The sequence below is a fragment of the Perognathus longimembris genome, chromosome 22 (assembly GCF_023159225.1).
Source record: "Perognathus longimembris pacificus isolate PPM17 chromosome 22, ASM2315922v1, whole genome shotgun sequence".
NCBI lineage: Eukaryota > Metazoa > Chordata > Mammalia > Rodentia > Heteromyidae > Perognathus > Perognathus longimembris.
This window is the reverse complement of record NC_063182.1, coordinates 15,248,808-15,269,175: the sequence shown is the minus strand read 5'-3', so window position 1 is coordinate 15,269,175 and position 20,368 is coordinate 15,248,808. Positions and strand designations below refer to the sequence as shown.

Below are 20,368 nucleotides of genomic sequence, written 5' to 3'. Positions count from 1 at the left end.
AGTTGTTATTGTTAGTTTTCTTGAGATATGACATTCTTACTGGGGTGAGATGGAATCTCAATGTTGTTTTGATTTGCATTTCTTTTATGGCCAGTGATGTCGAGCAGTTTTTCATATGTCTCTTGGCCATTCTCATTTCCTCATCAGAGAAGTCTCTTTTTAAGTCTCTAGCCCACTTGATGAGGGGGCTATTGGTTCTTTGCGGTTTTGTTTTGGATGAAGGTAATTTTTTTAGTTCTGCATATATTTTAGATATGAGGCCTTTGTCTGTTGAATGGACAGTAAAGATCTTCTCCCAATCTGTGGGCTTTCTGTTTATCTTGCGAGCTATGTCCTTTGCCATGCAGAAGCTCTGCAGTTTGATGCAGTCCCATTTGTCCATTCTTTCTTTGATTTGTAGCCTTTCTGGGTCTTTGTTAAGGAAGTTCCATCCTGTGCCAAGGAGCACAAGTGTTTCTCCTACTCCTTCCTTTAAATTTCAGGAGATTTAATTGCTTTCCAGAAATATCTTCCTTGATCGATAATATTATGTTTCATAGCTGGAAATTATCTTCTTGTTTTTGCCTGCTTCATATGTTGAATTGATCAATATAGTGTCTCACGTATAAAACTGTAACCCCTCTGTACATCACTTCGACAGTAAATAAGTAATTATTCAGAAAAAAATCTAAATTATCCCACTGATCTTTGGAATGTGCTAGAATGATGATGTAAAAATGTGAACTCACTGACAACATTAGAGAAAACAAATGAAAAAATAAGTTAATTTTCTAAAAAAAAATCAAGTCTGTGAAAGTGCCACAGATGTAGCCTTGTGGCTACATGTCTTCATGTTCTACTTATTGTCTCCTGTTCAGAGAAACATCTGCTTCATTTCCCAAACTACTAAGAGGCTCTGAGCCCTAATAGACAACACACTGAGTTTTATGGGTTGCATTAGTCAAGTTTTTGTCTTCTCTTTATTCATCTGAGAAACATCTGTCTCATAAATTAGTGCTTAACTAGAATGCTTGATGGTATGTGTGTTGAAATTCTCATTTGTAAATCTTCCAAAATTTTACTTGAGGTCTTTCTTTCCTTTTCAAACTTAAAAGAAATGTATGTGACACCTGACTGACCGAAAAGTAACCCCTGTCTACATCATCTTTACAGTAAATAGTAAAGAAAAAATAAAAATTGTACTCATTAGTCTAATGATTTGGGGAAGGAGAAGAGTTGTTCATAAAATGTTCAATTAATTTTATTATGTCAAAGAACATTTGAAATGTATATAGAATGAAATGCCTAAATAAGAGGCTGTACTTTCTTTCTTTTTTTTTTTTTTACAAGAACTACACAGAAGCTTTGTGCAGTGGCAGTATCATAGCCATTGTAGGTTTATTCAAGGAATGATTATTGCTAATTGAAAACTTTTCCCAATACTCCCCATAACAACTAGAAATACAGTCAGCATTGGCAATTAAGAAAGAGAGAGAGAAAAAGAACTATGCAGAGTTTATAAGGTTACATTTTTGGCTATACATTTTTAAGTGGAAATTTAGACATATTTTATGTACATGGGAAGAACATTTTCTGGATAAATAACACTTCCACAATGTCTGTGTTGGTCTCCATAAGAAGGAGATCCTCTTACTGTGAGAAAAAAGCTGTAATAACCAAAGAGTTAAAAAACATTTTAGTACATGAAGTGTTCCCCCTGAACATTCACACACAGGAGGCCCTCTTGCTCAGGGTCAGTTCCAGTGTTCATTCTCTTGCAGTGGCCACTGTGATGCTCCCTGATGTGGACCCGTCAGCCAGTATTTGACATCTCATGATCCAGCTGCTTTTGAGGAACTCAGTATCTGCTTTTTGAATCAGAAAAAGCTAGAATTCTGTATATTAGCTAGGAATACTACAAAACAAACAAACAAACAAACAAAAAATGCTGCACATTAGCCAGGAATACTAAAAGGTGAAGATCAAACTTGCCATGAGGACTGTGGTGAAGACATATACAACCAGGTACTGCTACAGTCATTCTGCTACTGGTAGGAATAACCAGAGGTGGCAAAAATAAAGTAGAGAATATATAAGACAAAATACCATTTATCTTAAAAGTGTGCAAAAAAATCAAACCTCTCAAATTATGTTAAACATAAGCCAGTGTTGTTTAATTTAATTAGTGTTATGTTTTTAAAAAAAGCAGGCAAGTAGATGTGGAATTGAGTTATGACACTCACGAAAAGACCAGGGAATCTCTGGTTTCTTGATTTCAATAAGCTAATTTCATTTTTAAAATACTAGGATTTCATAATAGTACTATGAAACATTTGTATTAAATATATAAAAAATATTAAATATTATGTAAGTATATAGCGATGTTAAGTATATAAAATTTATATTATTTTACGAATAAGATATGGCCCTTGTGATATTATTATTATTATTTTATTTATTTATTTTTTTTTGGCCAGTCGTGGGCCTTGGACTCAGGGCCTGAGCACTGTCCCTGGCTTCTTCCCGCTCAAGGCTAGCACTCTGCCACTTGAGCCACAGCACCGCTTCTGGCCGTTTTCTGTATATGTGGTGCTGGGGAATCGAACCTAGGGCCTCGTGTATCCCAGGCAGGCACTCTTGCCACTAGGCTATATCCCCAGCCCACTCTTGTGATATTATTTTAATAGAAACTATTATTACTTGAATCTATTATAAATACCCCCATCATCAGGATCTGTATCAAACACATTTGAAGAGTCCAGGCCCTACAGCCAGATCTGTGAGGTCTAAACAATATGCACAGTTGAAAAATGCTTAACATCTTATTTAATCTCACTAGACATTCTCTCTTAATAGTTATAATTAGCAAACAGGATTTATGGTTGTATGGTCAATAAACTATAAAATAATAAATCTATTACTCATCAACAGTCTTAACTAATTGGAATCACTTAGAAAAGTGATAATATTTTTGGCTGTACTGGGGCTTGTACTCAGGGCCTCTTGCTGTCACTGAAGGTGAGTGCTCTACCACTCCAGTCACACCTGAACTTCTACCTTTTAGTGGAGATAAAGAGTTTCAAATATTTGTTTTCCTAGGCTTCAGTGAACCATGATGCTCAGATCTCAACCTCTTTAGTAGCTGGGCAATAAGTGTGAACTATCTACACCCATTCTCAGTTATTTTTATTGTCTGATATTAGCTGAAGTATCTCTGTCAATGTATATAAGTGGAGTTATGTGGATAATCCCGCTGTGGTCATTAAGATTTGGAGATGTGTAACAGAATAGTCATAAGACAATCACAATATTTACAACAATATATAGAATTTAATACAATAACTAAAGTGATCTTACTGCCTTTGGTCAAACAGTGTAGTTATATATATATATATATATTATATATACATACATATATATTATCAAACTGAATTACAGAGAGGTTACAGTTTTATACATTAGGCATTGGATACATTTCTTGTACTGTTTGTTACCTTGTCCCTCATTCCTCCCTCTCCCCTTTCCCTTTCCCTTCCCCCCCCACATGAGTTGTTCAGTTGTTCAGTTCATTTTCACCAGTTTGTATTGCTTTTGTAGTTGTTTGTCTTTTTTTTAACCCCGTGTCTTTCAATTTTGGTATTCGCTTCCAATTTCCTGGTTCTAATAACAGTATACCCAGTTTCCAATATACTCAGATAAGATACAGAGATAGTGTAGGTACAACCACAGAAGGTGATACAGGAATATCATCAATAATAGAGGCTACAGTTACATATGGCACGTTGAAAGTAGTTACAACTGTGATATAACAATCGTTTCCATAACATGGAGTTCATTTCACTTAGCATTATCTTATGTATTCATAAGGGTATAGCTACTTAATCAGATGAATCTATTGATGCATAGCATTGGTACTGAGCATTCTCACTGCAAGAGTTTGCTGCATATACATTTGTCTTCTAAATATTAAAGCAGCACAGTGCTGAAGAGTAGCAGCAAAGAAAACTCAGATATCAAATGCAACAGACTCGGGGATAAAGTTGTTCATTTGCATTCCTCAGATTTTAGTAGGAACATCTTTTTTTCTATGTAAATATTAATAAACTTATTATCCAACACCCCAAGTGTTTTGGAAACAGAACTATTTTAGTTCAGATATCAAAGAAGAACTGTAAGATGTTTCTCTGCTTTCAAGATGGGCTTCCTGAGTTTGAAGGGTGGCAGCTGTAGACACTCAGAATCAGTCACAGCATTTTTCAGAATGACTTGAGGTGTTAAGTCATGAGTTCTTCGGAGTGCTTACATTGGCATACTAAATTGAATGCATCTTGAGAATGAGTTTCTATGTGAGGTAAAAAAGGTACCAGGCATCTCTAATCCTGAATAGCTATGTGTTGGTGACATATACACAAGTATATATGTAATGTCCATGCCTATGAAGGCTGAAAATGTTACAGAGAGGAAATATTATGAGGTCATGATAGAAATATAAAGCTTTGAGCAAATGGGATTTGAAAGTGACAATTTATGCTAAAGATAGCATTAATAGTACTTTATTATTATAATGTCAAGTTAATATGCTATATTTAAAATGCAATAATCTTAGACTTCAGTTTACCACAAAATGAATTATTTGCAGATTTTGTATACAGACTTTATTTTTAATTTAATTTGACTATCATGGTGATGAATAGAGGGGTTAGAGTTACATAATTAAGGTTATGAATGCATTTCTTTTCAAATTTGTTACCCCTTATCTCATTTTCCTCCCACATTCCCTCACCATAGTCCTCCCACCATGAGTTGTACAGTTACTTTCCAGCATATTATCTTGAGAGTATCACTGTTGCATTAATTCTCTCTTTATTCTTTGTCTCACTATTTTATTGTTCTCCTTCCCTTCTCTAATTCAGATAAACATGTACACAATACCCATGGTAACAAAATCAAATACAGTGACAACAGGTGATAAAGCATAGGAAAGAAAAATGAAAGAAAAAAATTAATAAGTTCACATAGTACATCATAGTACATTAAAAATAACAATAAAAATCCTCTTGTTTCCATATCCTGGAGTTCATTTCCCTTAGTTCATCTTAGATAATCCTATGTACATAGTTATTGAGCTATGTTAGGATTATCCTAGATATTTGCTAATTATTACCTATGATGGAAACCATGGAATCTTTGTTTCTTTGAGTCTGGCTCACCACTTAATATTTTTTCCAAGGCTTTCCATTTCCTTATGTATGGGGCAATGTTGTTCTTTCTGATGGAAGCATAGAATTCCATTGTGTATATATACCATATTTTCTTGTTCCATTCATCCATTGGGGAATATCTGGGTAGATGCTGTATGTTGGCTATGGTAAACAATGACGCAATGAACATGGTCGTACCAATAGCTTTAGTATGGCCTTGCTTGTGATTTTTTTTTTTGTTAATTCCCAGAAGTGGGTTTGCTAGGGAACAGAGCAACTCTATGTTTAGTTATTTAAGGAACCTCAATACTTCTTTCCAATGTGGCTGAGCAAGTTAACATTCCCACCAACCGTGCATTTGCTTTTTCATTTGGCCACATACCCACCAGTATATGTTGTTTTTAGATTTCTTGATAATGGCCACTCTAACTGGGGTGAGATGGAATTTCAGTGTTGTATTAATTTGCATTTCTTTTATGGCCAGACATGTTGAACATTTATTGATGTGTCTATTGGCCATTCTTATTTGCTCTTCAGAGAAGTCTCTTTTGAAGTTTTTAGCTCACTTATTAATGGCACAGTTCTTTCTTTGAGGTTGTTTTTTTTGGGGGGGGGGTGCTTAATGTTTTATTTCTGAGTATATCTTAGATACAAGTCCCTTTCCTGTTGTATGGCTAGTTAAGATCTTCTCCGAATCCGCAGGCTTCCTAGTTATGGACTTTGCCATGCAGAAACTCTGTAGTTTAAACAAATCCCACTGCCCAACCTTTCTTTGATTTGTTGTGTTTCTGGGTCTTTAAGAAAGTTTCAAACTGTCAAGAAGCTTTAGTGTTTCTCCTACTCCTTTTCATGTTTTTGGGACATCTGCCTTTTTTTAAATTCCTGTGGTTGTACCTGCACTATCATTGTATCTTATCTGAGTACATTGGAAACTGTGTATATTGGTATTAGAACTAGGAAAGTAAAAGGGAATATCAAAATCGAGAGACACAGGATAAAAAGACAAATGACTACAAAATCTTTGCTTGCAAAACTGTTTGGTGTAAATCAACTAAACAACTCGTGGGGGGAGAGGGAAAGGGGAAGGAGGAAGGGGGGAATGAGGGAGGCGGTAACAAACAGTACAAGAAATGTATCCAATGCTTAACATATGAAACTGTAACCTCTCTGTACATCACTTTGACAATTTAAAAAAAAGGTGAAAAAAATTAATTTTATTGTCAAGATGATGTGCAGGAGGTGTTACATAAGTAAAGTAGTGAATACATTTCTTCTCAAACTTGTTACCTCCTCATTCATTTTTCTTTCACCTTCCCTTCTCCCCGAACCAAGCCCTCCCTCCCCGAGTTGTACAGTTAATTTCCAACATAGTGTCTTGTAAATATTTTTGTTGCATTGATTTACCCTTTATCCTTTGTTTCACCATTTTGATGTTCTCCTTCCCTTCTCTAATTCAGATAAACATATGCACAATACCCAGGGTACCAAAATGAAATACAGGGACTAAACCACTACAAAAAAATGAAAGAGAAAAGAAATAATTTCACATTTATTACCCATATTTATTACACATTTATTACTCATGTGGAATTGATTCTTAAGATCATTAGATATTTAAATGTAAGAATTCCTTATGTATACAGGAAAAAATATAGAGTATGATAAAATGTTTGATTGTGTCACTGTGTTGTCAAACAAACTTGTAACTACATTATATGCATATGTGCTTATATGTGCTTATTAATTTTTCAAGTGCTAGTGGGCTAAAAGGGCTTATGCTATAGTTGCAAAATATACTCTATATTCATGTTCAGTTCTGAACTTGAATTAATTTACAAAAATTAGAGGAGAGGGATTTAAAAAAATGATATTTCTTAGAGTTCATTAAGTGTTATAATTCGGTATTTAATGAATTCTGAATCTCATGAATGCAATGGTTTTTTTCTCCCTATATACAAGAGCATGATTTCATAGACATAGTTATTTAATGTAAAAAGTCATTGAATTCCCTCTTATTATACCTTTAAAAGGAATAAGCTAATATTATGTCAAATTTGAGTTTGTTTTTGAACTGAGATACCAGGAACTAATTAAATTAATTATCCACAGAAGAATGCTTGGGAATTTCTTGTACACATGAGAGATCCAAAATTAAGATCTTAAATCGCCTGAGTTTAGTTTTCAGTAATGCTCTAATCAATCATGTATAGCTACTTTATGAGGTCTCACATACTGTCTAGATAGTTGCTATTTTTATTTTTTGAAGATCTCCATATTTCTTCATGTAACCAGAAAATTTCCTGGCAATCTTGATAATTTCACCTTTGTAATCTTTTTAAAATTTGATCTTTTTCTATTACTTTCCTTCACTTTAATACAAAAATTTAATGCAAGTAGAATAAGTGAAATTTTAAAATGTTATTTAATGTATAAATTATTTGTATACTGTAACTAATTTCAATTGGTTTGATGAAATTTATAACATTAAATTAATTATTCTAATTTTATCAGCAATTTTAATTGTTAGTGTCTCTTCTTAGGGCAGTTATAGAGAACCATACATCAGATAATAAAAATTTCAAAGGTTAATTTAATTGTTACAAGTTGGAAATCAGACGTCAGATTTTAGGAAATGTTTGATTAATGTTATTACATATATTTCCCAAAAAAATCTTATATGAATAGGCATAGGAAAAGTAAAAATAGATTGTGTTGTACTCTGTTTTATAGCCAAGATACAGTGTATCTTAAGTTTTATCTGGAAAGATGAAACTAATGACTCAGAATAGGTGAATAAGAGCATTGATATTAATTTTCCCAAGTAGTCATTATTTTAAAGATTTCACATTTTAATTCAGTCCCTATACAAGTTCATAATACTCAGAAGTAAGAAATTCTTGCAGTAAGAAATCATTCAGTGATCACTTAAGTGGAAGAGAGCTACCTGCAATAACCATGTCTTTGTTCTCATTACTATCCTGCTCTGATCAATTAAGTAAATTTAAGAAACATGCATTTAGGTATAACATAATCACAGTAACAAAAATAGTTATATCTACTGAATAAGTTTCTAATGTTCCTCCTCTAAAATCAGTTAATACATTTAAAAGTCACTCTTCTGATAACATTGACTGTAATATGATTTCTAACTGCTTTCTCTTAATTTTCCTTATTTTAGCATTATTTGGACATTTGGGAAGTTGAGCTCTATTTAACAATCAATGCAAAGTTGTACCCCCTGAAATAATTCTGCTAACCCCAGATTTTCTGACTTTTTGGTTTGGTCTAGTTATTTTTTGTTTTCAATAAAATGACCAGTTCTAACTTCAGAATAAACAACAACAACAACAACAAAAGACTGTGACACTGGGGTGATGATTTGTTTCAAGTTCAATAAGATTCCATAAAGAAAAGAAGAAACATAGAAAAGACTGTTTCTAGACAAATTTGAGACAATTTTTGACCCAACAATTTTTTTTTACCATTTTAAGAATTTTGACCTTGATATTTAGAGAAAGAAGTTACTCATGGCATAATTGTCATATTCTTCCTTTGAAAAAGAAATTTGACCTAGGTTTAAAAATGAATCTGACAAACAAATTATTGAGATCAATTAGAAGTTATGGCTATACTTCACAAAAGGGTTAGAGATGGTGTGGCCCTGGGTGCTAATAGCAAAAATGGAGAAAATTGAAATATATTTTCAAGTCATTTGATATCAAAGTCACCAAAGACAGATAATTCTATGAGAAAGAAGAAAATAGTGAGAGACATATGTCTTGTGTTCGGTTCAAAGTTTGTACTGTATCATAGATACAGAAGTTCACAAAGAAAAGCATTAGTCCTTCAGATTATTTAACACCTCTGGTATTATTGTTTCACACAGTCCTAGATTTTCACAAATTAGATTGTGACTAAAAAAAAAAACTAATAAAAAGTTTTGGCTTAACAACGTAGTTATCACTTATGTATAAAGAGGTAAAGGTTTGAGAATCTTTAGGTTTATGTAAAGAAATGCAATAAAGTGATTAGTGCCCACCCCTTCCCAAATATCCACCCTCTGGTCTGTGAATTCTAGGAATGTTGGCTTAAATTGTAAACAAGATTTGAAATGTGATTAATAGTTCAAGATGAGATTCTACTAGATTATTCTGTAGATGATTTTGGATCTACTAGATTATCTTAAATATAATCTCAGGAATCTGCAGAATAGGGAGGCAGTAAAGCTGGAAAGAGAAGGAAAGGTCACAACTGGAGCTTGATAGATCCTGCCATGAGCCTGGCAAGGAGAGAAACCAGAATCCTAGATGATGGCTCTCACCGGAAGAGCTCCCTAACCCCGCCTAAGGAAGTGCAGTCCAGCCAATAATTGATTTCAGCCAGGAAACACTAATTTCAGACTGAAATCAGACCTGACTGAAAAGTTTTCCTTGTTTCAGTCTATCAAGTTTGTCATAGTGCTTTCTTACAGCAGCCCCAGGAGGTGAAGACAAATATTCTTCAAGTTGCTTTTCTATTAAACATAAATATCTATGTCATGATTATCTTTTGACATAGTATTAAAAATGCCTCCTTTAAGTTCTATTATTGTGTTCACCGAGAGCACTCTGCATTTTTCATGCCCTACAAATCCAGAAGCTAACAACTGATACCGATTTATCATACATAAATCCAGAAAATTGCAGATATATATTTGCAGAATGGAAAGGCCTACCTGCAATATGCAGCATTCTTTCATGGAATATTTTTGTTTCAGTAAAGTGAATGAATTCATTTAATAATAAATTGACATAATTTAACCTTACCTCACTTTGGGAAACTATTTAATTAATAAACTTCAGTCTTTTATTGGTATCACAGTCCCAGTCTCAAATCACCAAATACAAAAGTAGACCTCTTATGCCAATAATTTCAAAATATTTACTGTTTTGGATAATAACAATGTTGTATACATATTTTAAATTTGTTTTACATGCATCATCTGCTTAGCAGATGTCAAATAAAATTGAAAATATAGAATATAATAAAAATAGAGCTTAAGAAATTCCACTGAATCTTATCAGTGGCCAACAAATTAATCATTAAGATATAAGAAAAAAGTTCATGTAATGTATAAAGTAAATAAATAAATCCATCATGTGCAGAAATGAATAACGTTGACAAATAACTGCTCTTGTCACTCTAATACATTTCCTGGCAACGAACAAAGGGACACTATTTAAGAGTGTTTCACAGTTGGAATTCTGTGTAACAAACAACTAATCATATAGCAATAGCAGATAATATACTGTTCCAAAAGTTAGGTCCAACGAGATGGTTACAAATTGATGAAGGATCTTAAACTAGGAAACTCATTGATGTTAATGAAATTAAGTACAGAATTTGACCAGGGATTTTCTACCTTGTGCATACAATTGTTTTTCTGACTTAAAAGGAAAGGCCTATTTATATCATAACAATGTATTAGTCATTGTAGTTACACTTTTAACCCAATGATGTTAGAAGTGTTTCTGTCCATACATACAAGCAAAAACTAGTAATGCTGTTGTATAATACATCATAGATTTTATAAACTACATATATGCTATAGTTATACAATATAATATATGCATATTACATAAGTCATGCTGGCATTTTAGATATATAATTTTATATATTTTAATTGTATGTACTTATATATGTAGATACCAATTATATATAATACATATATGTACTTATATAAACTTAATAGACATGTATTTTGTATGGAGCACATATCTGCACACATTATATTTTATATAATGTTTATAAGATGTTTTCATAAATGCAGAGATTTACATACATATAAATATTCATGTACATAGAATGCTTCTCATTTTCACATAAAGCCAAAATCAACATCAGGTGTTTAAAGTGTTATTACTAAGCTTGTGTGTAACTACTCATGTTCAGTCTTTTCTTGCGAGATACATATCATCAGATTTACACTGATATATTGAGGCTTTTTTGTAGCTTAACATTCAGCTTATTATTTTCCCTTTGATCTCTTTAAATTAACCCTCAAATAATGCCTACTAAACGGATGGAGAGAACTGTGAAAGGAAACATTCAGCAGAAAAAAAGGTCAAACTACATACTGGTCAAAAATTACTCACCAGGGGCTGGGGATATAGCCTACTGGCAAGAGTGCCTGCCTCGGATACACGAGGCCCTAGGTTCGATTCCCCAGCACCACATATACAGAAAACGGCCAGAAGCGGCGCTGTGGCTCAAGTGGCAGAGTGCTAGCCTTGAGCGGGAAGAAGCCAGGGACAGTGCTCAGGCCCTGAGTCCAAGGCCCAGGACTGGCCAAAAAAAAAAAAAAAATTGCTTACCAGAGAAAACTCTCTACTCTTGTAATTTTACTTTGATCCTACATTCATATCTAAATATAAAGATGATAAAAGAATGTATACGATTATATAAAGAACTTAAGCAACAATAACAAAAAAGACAAACATGCTGGAAAGATTGTGGCAAAAAAAAAAGGAAATCATTTTGTTTGTGGGCTTTTGGATAGATACCCAACAGTGGGGCTGCTGGGTCATAGGGGAGTTCTATGTTGAGCCTTCTGAGGAATCTCCATACTGCTTGCCAGAGTGGCTGAACCAGTTTACATTCCCACCAACAATGGAGTAGGGTTCCCTTTTGGCCACATCCCCTCCAACAATTGTTATTATTAGTTTTCTTGATATATGACATTCTTGCTGGGGTGAGATGGAATCTCAATGTTGTTTTGATTTGCATTTCCTTTATGGCCAGTGATGTAGAGCATTTTTTCATATGTCTATTGGCCATTCTCATTTCCTCATCAGAGAAGTTTCTTTGTAATTCTTTAGCCCACTTGATGAGGGGGCTATTGATTCTTCGCGGTTTTGTTTTGGAAGAAGGTAATTTTTTTAGTTCTGCATATATTTTAGAGATGAGGCCTTTGTCTGTTGAATGTCCGGTAAAGATCTTCTCCCAGTCTGTGGGCTTTCTGTTTATCTTGAGAGCTATGTCCTTTGCCGTGCAGAAGCTCTGGAGTTTGATGCAGTCCCATTTGTCCAACCTTTCTTTGATTAGTAGCCTTTCAGGGTCTTTGTTAAGGAAGTTCTGTCCTGTGCCAAGGAGCCCAAGTGTTTCTCCTACTCCTTCCTTTAGTGTTTTCAGGGTGCCTGTTTTGATTTCAAGGTCTTTAATCCATTTGGAATTGATTTTGGTGCAGGGTGATATATAAGGATCTAGTTTTAGTTTATTGCATGTGTTGAGCCAGTTTTGCCAGCACCACTTGTTAAAGAGGCTATCTTTCTTCCATACTATTGTTTTAGCTCCTTTATCAAAGATTAAGTAGGCAAAGCCCACAAACAAAATCACAGTAATGCCACCAGCACAACAATGTTCATCGCAGCACAATTTGTCATAGCGAGAAGCTGGAACCAACCCAGATGCCCCTCCATAGATGAATGGATCAGGAAAATGTGGTACATTTACACAATGGAATTTTATGCCTCTATCAGAAAGAATGACATTGTTCCATTTGTAAGGAAATGGAAGGACTTGGAAAAAGTTATACTAAGTGAAGTGAGCCAGACCCAAAGAAACATGGACTCTATGGCCTCCCTTGGGAATAATTAGTACAGGTTTAGGCAAGCCATAGCAGAGCATCACAAGGCCCAATAGCTATACCCTTAGGAACACATAAGATGATGCTAAGTGAAATGAACTCCACGTTATGGAAAAAAGTGATATATCACAGTTGTAACTACTTTCAACGTCCTATGTGTATGTGTAGTTTCTATTATTGATGATGTTCTTGTATCACCTTCCTATGGTTGTACCTACACTATCTCTGTAATCTTATCTGAGTATATTGGAAACTGTGTTTACTGGTATTGGAAGTAGGAAATTCAAAGGGAATACCAAATTTGAGAGACACAGGGTAAAAAAAGAGAAATAACTACAAAAGCAATACTTGCAAAACTGTTTGGTGTAAGTGAACTGAACACCTGGCGGGGGGAGGGAAAGGGGGGGAGGGAGGGGGGCATGAGGGACAAGGCAACAAACAGTACAAGAAATGTATCCAATGCCCAACGTATGATACTGTAACCTCTCTGTACATCAGTTTGATAATAAAAATTTGAGAAAAAAAAAAAAGGAAATCATGTAAACTCTTTGTGGGAATGGAAATTATTTTGGAAGAGACCATGGAAGATACTCATAGACCTAAAAGTAGAAATACTGCATAAACAAGTTATCCCATTCCTGGATATGCAGTGAAAAGAAATGAATTAGTATACACATGATATATTTGCACATCCATGTTTAATGTTCAATAATTGCAACAACTAAGATCAGAGTAGGTGCTCATCTATAGATGATTAGATGAGGACTTGGGCCATATTTTCATTGTAGGACATGATTCACCCAAAAGAATAATGAAATCCCATTGTTTTCAGGAAGAAACTGGAGGATATCATGACATCATGCTCAGGATAATGAGCCAGACACAGAAAGAGAAAAGTAAGATTGCATGTTTCTTTCATAAGTAGAAATCTAAAAATAAATAACCTGAAAAAATAAGAAATTCACAAAGCTTTGGAAGTTGGCAGTGTGTTCGAGAAGGCATGCTCCAAGGATTGTCCCTGCATGAATAGAAATGACATAATGAAAGCCATTTATTTGGACAATAACATGTGTTTACAAATATACTGAAGCAGCTAGAGAGGGAGACATCCATTAAGAAAATAATAAAGTATACACAGTGAATGGTAACAGTGCAGGATTCAGAGCAAGGCTTATGTGAGAAATTTCTGTACTCTTCTTGCAATAATTCTTTGATGATGGATTTATGTCTAAATATGAAATTGAAAATCTTTTTGTTTAAGAAGACAATTGGCTTCCTCCAGCACCAAATGCCAGTTCCCTGGCCACTACAAACAAATTTTCAGCACATGCATAAATATTCTAATTAAAAAATAAATATATAAACCCACTATGGATTCCTTTTTTATACTTGAAGCATATCATGGCTTAAAAAATATTTTAAATAGATTCTCATGGTTCTATAATGGAACTATTTTCAAATTACCTTGTTTTCTACAGGGTTCAATGAAAAAGGACTCTACAGGTTTTAGCATAGTTGTTCCTCTCCCCCAAACAACCAAAGGTATTTTTAATTACTTTAAGAAATATGTTTATTAACTTTAAGTAGTTGTACAAAGGAATTGCCTATGCTGATTTGTTCTTTTTCCCATTGACTGGTAGGTCACTTCTCCAGTCTCAAAATGTGCAGCTTTCAAATTGCATGTTGTTCCTTTTCCCAACAAATGGTACACCATTCTAGACTTCCTCTTTATTTTTTAAAGCAACTTGTAATATGATACCTCTGTGGCCAGCACAATAAATAATATGCCCTATTCTGTCTCTCACATAATGTCCATGACTAGAACATAAAAATCAGTATGTAGACAACATAGAAATAAACAAATAATATGTGAATTCAGACATAACAAACTATCATCATTCCTAGGTGAAAGCGAACAGCAAAATAAAGTTTGTGTATCTTGCTTAATATATAAAATTTGAGAGTTTAAGATTTGAAGATGAATAATGGACAAAGAGAGAGAGAAAGAAAAAGGCCTGTGTAAGAAGGAAAAAAAGATAGAATTCCTTTGAAATGTAAAGAAAAATGAATATGGTAGAGAATTATTATGTAAAAACCTTCAAAGTAGAAAACAACAATTAAAGCAAGACATTTCTGAAAACTGTAATTTTCCAAACAGAAAAGAAATTGAAGAGGCTGCTCAAAAATTTAAGTATCCCACAAGTTCTTAACTCATCTTAGACATTCAGCTGTAAATGAAATGAATCTGGAGGCAGTGTTTGTGAAATGGGCTGCTGCTTTTCTGCCAATACATCATATTCTAGAGGTGTAATACAAGTGTACAATTTTCTCACTTGTCCATAATTAGCAGAAAAGAGGAGGCCACTTATCCAAGTATATTTTAAACAGAATGATTTTTTTCTGTAATAGTCTACATTTAACATGCAATAATTAGCTTCTTTGTATGAATTAGAAAGTAAAAAAAAATTAAATTGTATTTTTTAGGTTTTCAAAATTATTATTTTAAGTAATTGTACAATCGTAACAAAGCAGTTTATGAATACAATGATTCTTTATCAATGTTACTGTTTTTAACATGTATTTTTCCTGGAGTACTTTGAGAGTAAACTTCATAGAGGACTAAAATTTACTGCAATCAGTTTTTGTGATCCTGACATTGAAGATATTGTAAGATCACTTCACTTGATTTTCCTACAAATGTGTTTCTTTTCCTTTTTCTTGTCCATTGTCTTGAGACTGAGCTCCTCCATGCTTGCATATTGTCCCTGAGCTCCTCATCTTAAGGCTAGTGTTCTAACTCATTGAGCCATGGGGCCACTTCCAGTTTTCTGGTGGTTAATTTAAGAAAAAGTCTCTTGACTTTCCTACCCAAGCTGGCTTTTACCCACAATCCTTAGATCTCAGCCTCTTGAGCTAGGAAGATAGTCAGAAGTCAGAAATACTGGGGAGTTGGGATATATTTGTATTCAACAATTTTAAGGTAATTTATGTGAATAAAGGACTAGAACTTTCAAACTTTGCAATAAAATACAACTCTCCAACCTTTGTTGACCCTCAGTCTAATTGCTTGAGTAGACTGTAAGAAAACCACATGCTAGTATCACTTCCTTAATTTTATGAAAATGCTCAAATTTAGTTACATTTTCCAGTAACAGTATTATTTTTTGAGAGGGCCAATACTATATAATGACAGAATATCTCTATAATATTAATTTCTTAAGGATACATCACAAATACTTTTATATGTAGTTCACTTGATTTCTAAATTTATTGTGTCATTTAAGATATGTTTAGCACAACAGATGATAATGGGTCAATAATGTCAAGGTTCCTAAGGTATTTCCATATTATGGGCAATATATGAAACTGTGTAAGCAAGAGTTTTAAATTAGTTGTCAGAAAAACATAGAAGAAAAATGAAAGATAAAAACACATCTCAGGGCTGGGAATATGGCCTATTGGCAAGTGTGCTTGCCTCCTACACATGAAGCTCTCAGTTCAATTCCCCAGCACCACATATATGGAAAACGGCCAGAAGGGGCGCTGTGGCTCAGGTGGTAGAGTGCTGGCCTTGAGCAAAAAGAAGCCAGGGATGGTGCTCAGGCCCTGAGTCAAAGGCCCAGGACAGGCCAAACAAAACAAAACAAAACAAAAAAAAACATCTCACAGATAATGCTCTCTGAGTTATCTTTGTCAATGCAATTATTTTAGCTTATGGTGCTTAATGGAATGGAGTACACACTAACACTGAGCTACATTCTCAGTCTTACCAAAAATACTGAGCATTAGATATACTTTGTATTTTAAAATTCCAAGGAGGGCAAATTAAAATATTCACTATTAAGCCCGTATCAAAGTATCTTGTCAAAAACATAACACTAATTATATTTGTAATTCTCACAACCATCTTGCATTGCATATTCTAATATCATTCTAATTTTTCAGGGAGTGGAGAATGAGGAGGAGACAGAGTAATAATGTAAATTTATAAAATTCCTTCCTGTATTTTCCTGACTTCCAGTTTATTCAATTAGGAGAATCTTCCTATAAAGAATCATTTTATATTCATGTTAAAATCATTAGCTGTATTTGTAATTCTCACAACCATCTTGCTTTGCATATTCTGAGATATTGTGATTTTTTCAGGAAGTTATGAATCATGAGGAGACAGAGTAATGACTGAAATTGAAATGATTCCTTCCTGTATTTTCCAGATTTCCAATTTATTAAATTATGAGAATCTTCCCATAGGGAATTATTTTATACTCAAAGTGATAGATAAATTCTGTAGCTTATTTCCTGACAATATAGATTAAATGTTCTGAGTACACACAAAATCCTGGGGACTTCTCATCATATTTTCCTTTGCAACTTTTTGTGGCCAAATTAAAACCTTGCATAAAAGTGAAATTAGCCTTTCTGAGTTTTTTATTTTAAACACATTTTTATAATTTGTTGTATAAACCACTCAACATGATGATCTCAAAATCCATCAATTTTCCTGTAAATTATGTCATTTCATTTTTTGATATGGCTGTTTAATACACATGGTGGCATATAATTCTTTACACATTAATTGATTGTTGGACACGTTAGCCGATTCCACAGATTGAATATTGTGGACAGAGTTGCAATAAGCATGGTTTTGTGGATGTCTAGTTTGTGTATCAATTACACTTCTTTGGATATAGCCCCCAAACATATGATGAGGTCATAAAGCTAAAGAACAAATAACCCAATTACTAATTGAGCAAATGAATTTAACATAGCTAGCCATTAAGAAAATGCAAATTAAAATGACACTAAGATTTCATCTGACACCAATTTGAGTGGCCATCCTCAATAAAGCAAACTACAACAAGTACTAGAGATAATTCAAGGACAAAGGAACTTCCTACACTGTCAGTGACATGATAAAGTATTGCAACCACTATTGGAAATCACTGTGAAAATGTCTGTAAAACTCAGTTATTTACTTATCTGTTTATTTTAGTGGTACTAGAAATTAAACTCAGGACTTCACACTTGTCAAGCTGGTGCTCTACCACTTGAACCACACACAAACAGAGACTTGTTTGCTGTTTTTTATTATTGTTATTTTAGCACTAGGACTTTCTATGTTGCCTAAGCTGGTCTTTCACTTCTGGGCTCAGTGATCCAATGTTTCATGTTCTTGCGAATATAGGCCTCCCCCCCCCCCCTTTTTTTTTCTAGCTCTAAAACTAGTATTTTTGTTCATGGGGCAAGGGAGTATAACATTTCATTCATTTGTGTCACTAACAATCTGGAGTCTTTGTTTAAGAGGCTAGCAAAATACCCTTCAATGCCATTTTATTTTATTTTATTTTTGCCAGTCCTAGGGCTTGAACTCAGGGCCTGAGCACTGCCCCTAGCTTCTTTTTGGTCAACACTAGCACTGTACCACTTGAGCCACAGCGCCACTTCCAGCTTTGTCTATATATGTGGTACTGGGGAATCAAACCCAGGGCTTCATGTATACGAGGTGAGCACTTTACCACTAGGCCATATTCCCAACCCCCATTTTGTTTTATGTATTTAATAAAGTCATATCTAGTATGGTCCAATAAATTATCCTCATTATTTTATGAATATTAAACACTTAATTAAGCTAAGCACTGGTGGCTTATGCCTTTAATCCCAGCTAGCTACTCAGGAGGCTGAGATCTGAGGATTGACGTTCAAAGCCAGCCTGGGCAGAAAAGTCCATGAGACTCTTACTGCCGATTAACTACCAGAAAATGAGCTGAGGAGCTCAAGGATGGTGCCTAGTTCCAGAATTCATGTCCCATGACTGACAAAAAAACTGAAAACCAAAAACAAACAATAACAAACCATATTGTTTCATCATCAAGGCAACAGGAGCACAAGTTCACTTTGCTAGTAAGAAGGAGAGACAAGACTGACCCCAAAACACTGACTATAAGTTCCTGCTCCAGAATTCTGCTTACACTATTCAATGTTTCCTGAGTTATTCTGATTGGTTTTCCTTTATTAGTGATTGTTCTTTTCTATCTGGTGTTTATACTATTTAAACATAAGTATTATCCTTAAATTTTGCTTGTCTTTTAATTTTTTTATTTTTTTCTTATTTATTGTCAAAGTGATGTACACAGAGGTTACAGTTTCATACATTACGCATTGGATACATTTCTTGTACTGTTTGTTACCTCTTCCCTCATTTCCCCCTCCCCCTCCCCCTTTCCTTCTCCCCCACCATGAGTTGTTCAGTTGGTTCACACCAAACAGTTTTGCAAGTATTGCTTTTGTAGTCATTTCTCTTTTTATCCTGTGTCTCTCGATTTTAGTATTCCCTTTCACTTTCCTAGTGAACACAGTATACACAGTTTCCAATGTACTCAGATAAGATACAGAGATAGTGCAGGTACAACCACAGGAAGGGGATACAAGAAGATCATCAACAATAGAAGCTATGGTTTCACATGGCATGTTGAAAGTACTTACAACAGTGAATATGGCCTACTGGTAAAGCGCTCGCCTCATATACATGAAGCCATGGGTTCGATTCCTTGGCACCACATATGTAGAAAAAGCCAGAGTGATGCTGTGACTCATGTGGCAGAGTGCTAGACTTAAGCAAAAAGCAGCTGGGGACAGTGCTCAGGCCCTGAGTTCAAGCCCCAGGACTGGCAAAAACCAAAGCAAAAACAAACAAACAAAAAAAAACACAAACAAAAACAAAAAAGAATTGCTTGTCTTTTTGTTAGGTTGATTGGCTGGCTTTTTAGCACTAAAGTCAAATAACAGGCACCCTGCATTTTAAGCAAGTGGTCTACTACTGGCCTACATGGCAGCTTATATATAGACCTCCTGCATTATAGGCAAGTGCTCTACTACTCGGCTACATGGCATCCAATATTAAAGTTTATATTGAGAAAATTGTAGTTTACATCTTTAAATAGCATTGGGTAGGAGCTTGTGTGTGTGTGTGTGTGTGTGTGTGTGTGTGTTTCTTTCTCTTTTTTGCCAGTACTGGGGCTTGAACTCAGGGCCTGGGTACTGTCCCTGGCTTCTTTTTGCTCAAGGCTAGCACTGTGGCTCTTGAGCTACAGTGCCACTTCCGGCTTTTTCTGTTTATGTGTTACTAAGGAATTGAATCCAAGGCTTCATGTATGCTAGGCAAGCGCTCTACCACTAAGCGACATTCCCAGCCCTAGGAGTGTTTTGTTGTTGTTGTTTGTTTGTTTGTTTAATGAGGTTCAGTAACAGAAAAATCAAAAGTATCCTTTTTTTTCTTGACAGTCAAGAATATCCCAAATACGATTCAATCACATTAAAATAATTGATGGCTGGGAATATGGCTAGTGGCACAAGTGCTTGCCTTGTATATATGAAGCCCTGGGTTTGATTCCCCAGCACCACGTATATAGAAAATGGCCAGAAGTGGCGCTGTGGCTCAAGTGGCAGAGTGCTAGCCTTGAGCGGGAAGAAGCCAGGGACAGTGCTCAGGCCCTGAGTCCACGCCCAGGACTGGCAAAAAAAAAAAAAAAAAGAAAGAAAAAAGAAAAGAAAAGAAACACATTAA

General features: G+C 34.6%; 1 non-coding gene across 1 annotated transcript; it reads left to right on the top strand.

The window, feature by feature from the left end:
- The first annotated feature begins 1,340 nt into the window (after nucleotides 1-1,340).
- LOC125340218 lies at nucleotides 1,341-1,488 on the top strand. Its single transcript, XR_007208702.1, has one exon. It is a non-coding gene; the product is annotated as a U4 spliceosomal RNA (small nuclear RNA).
- Nucleotides 1,489-20,368: the final 18,880 nt, after the last annotated feature.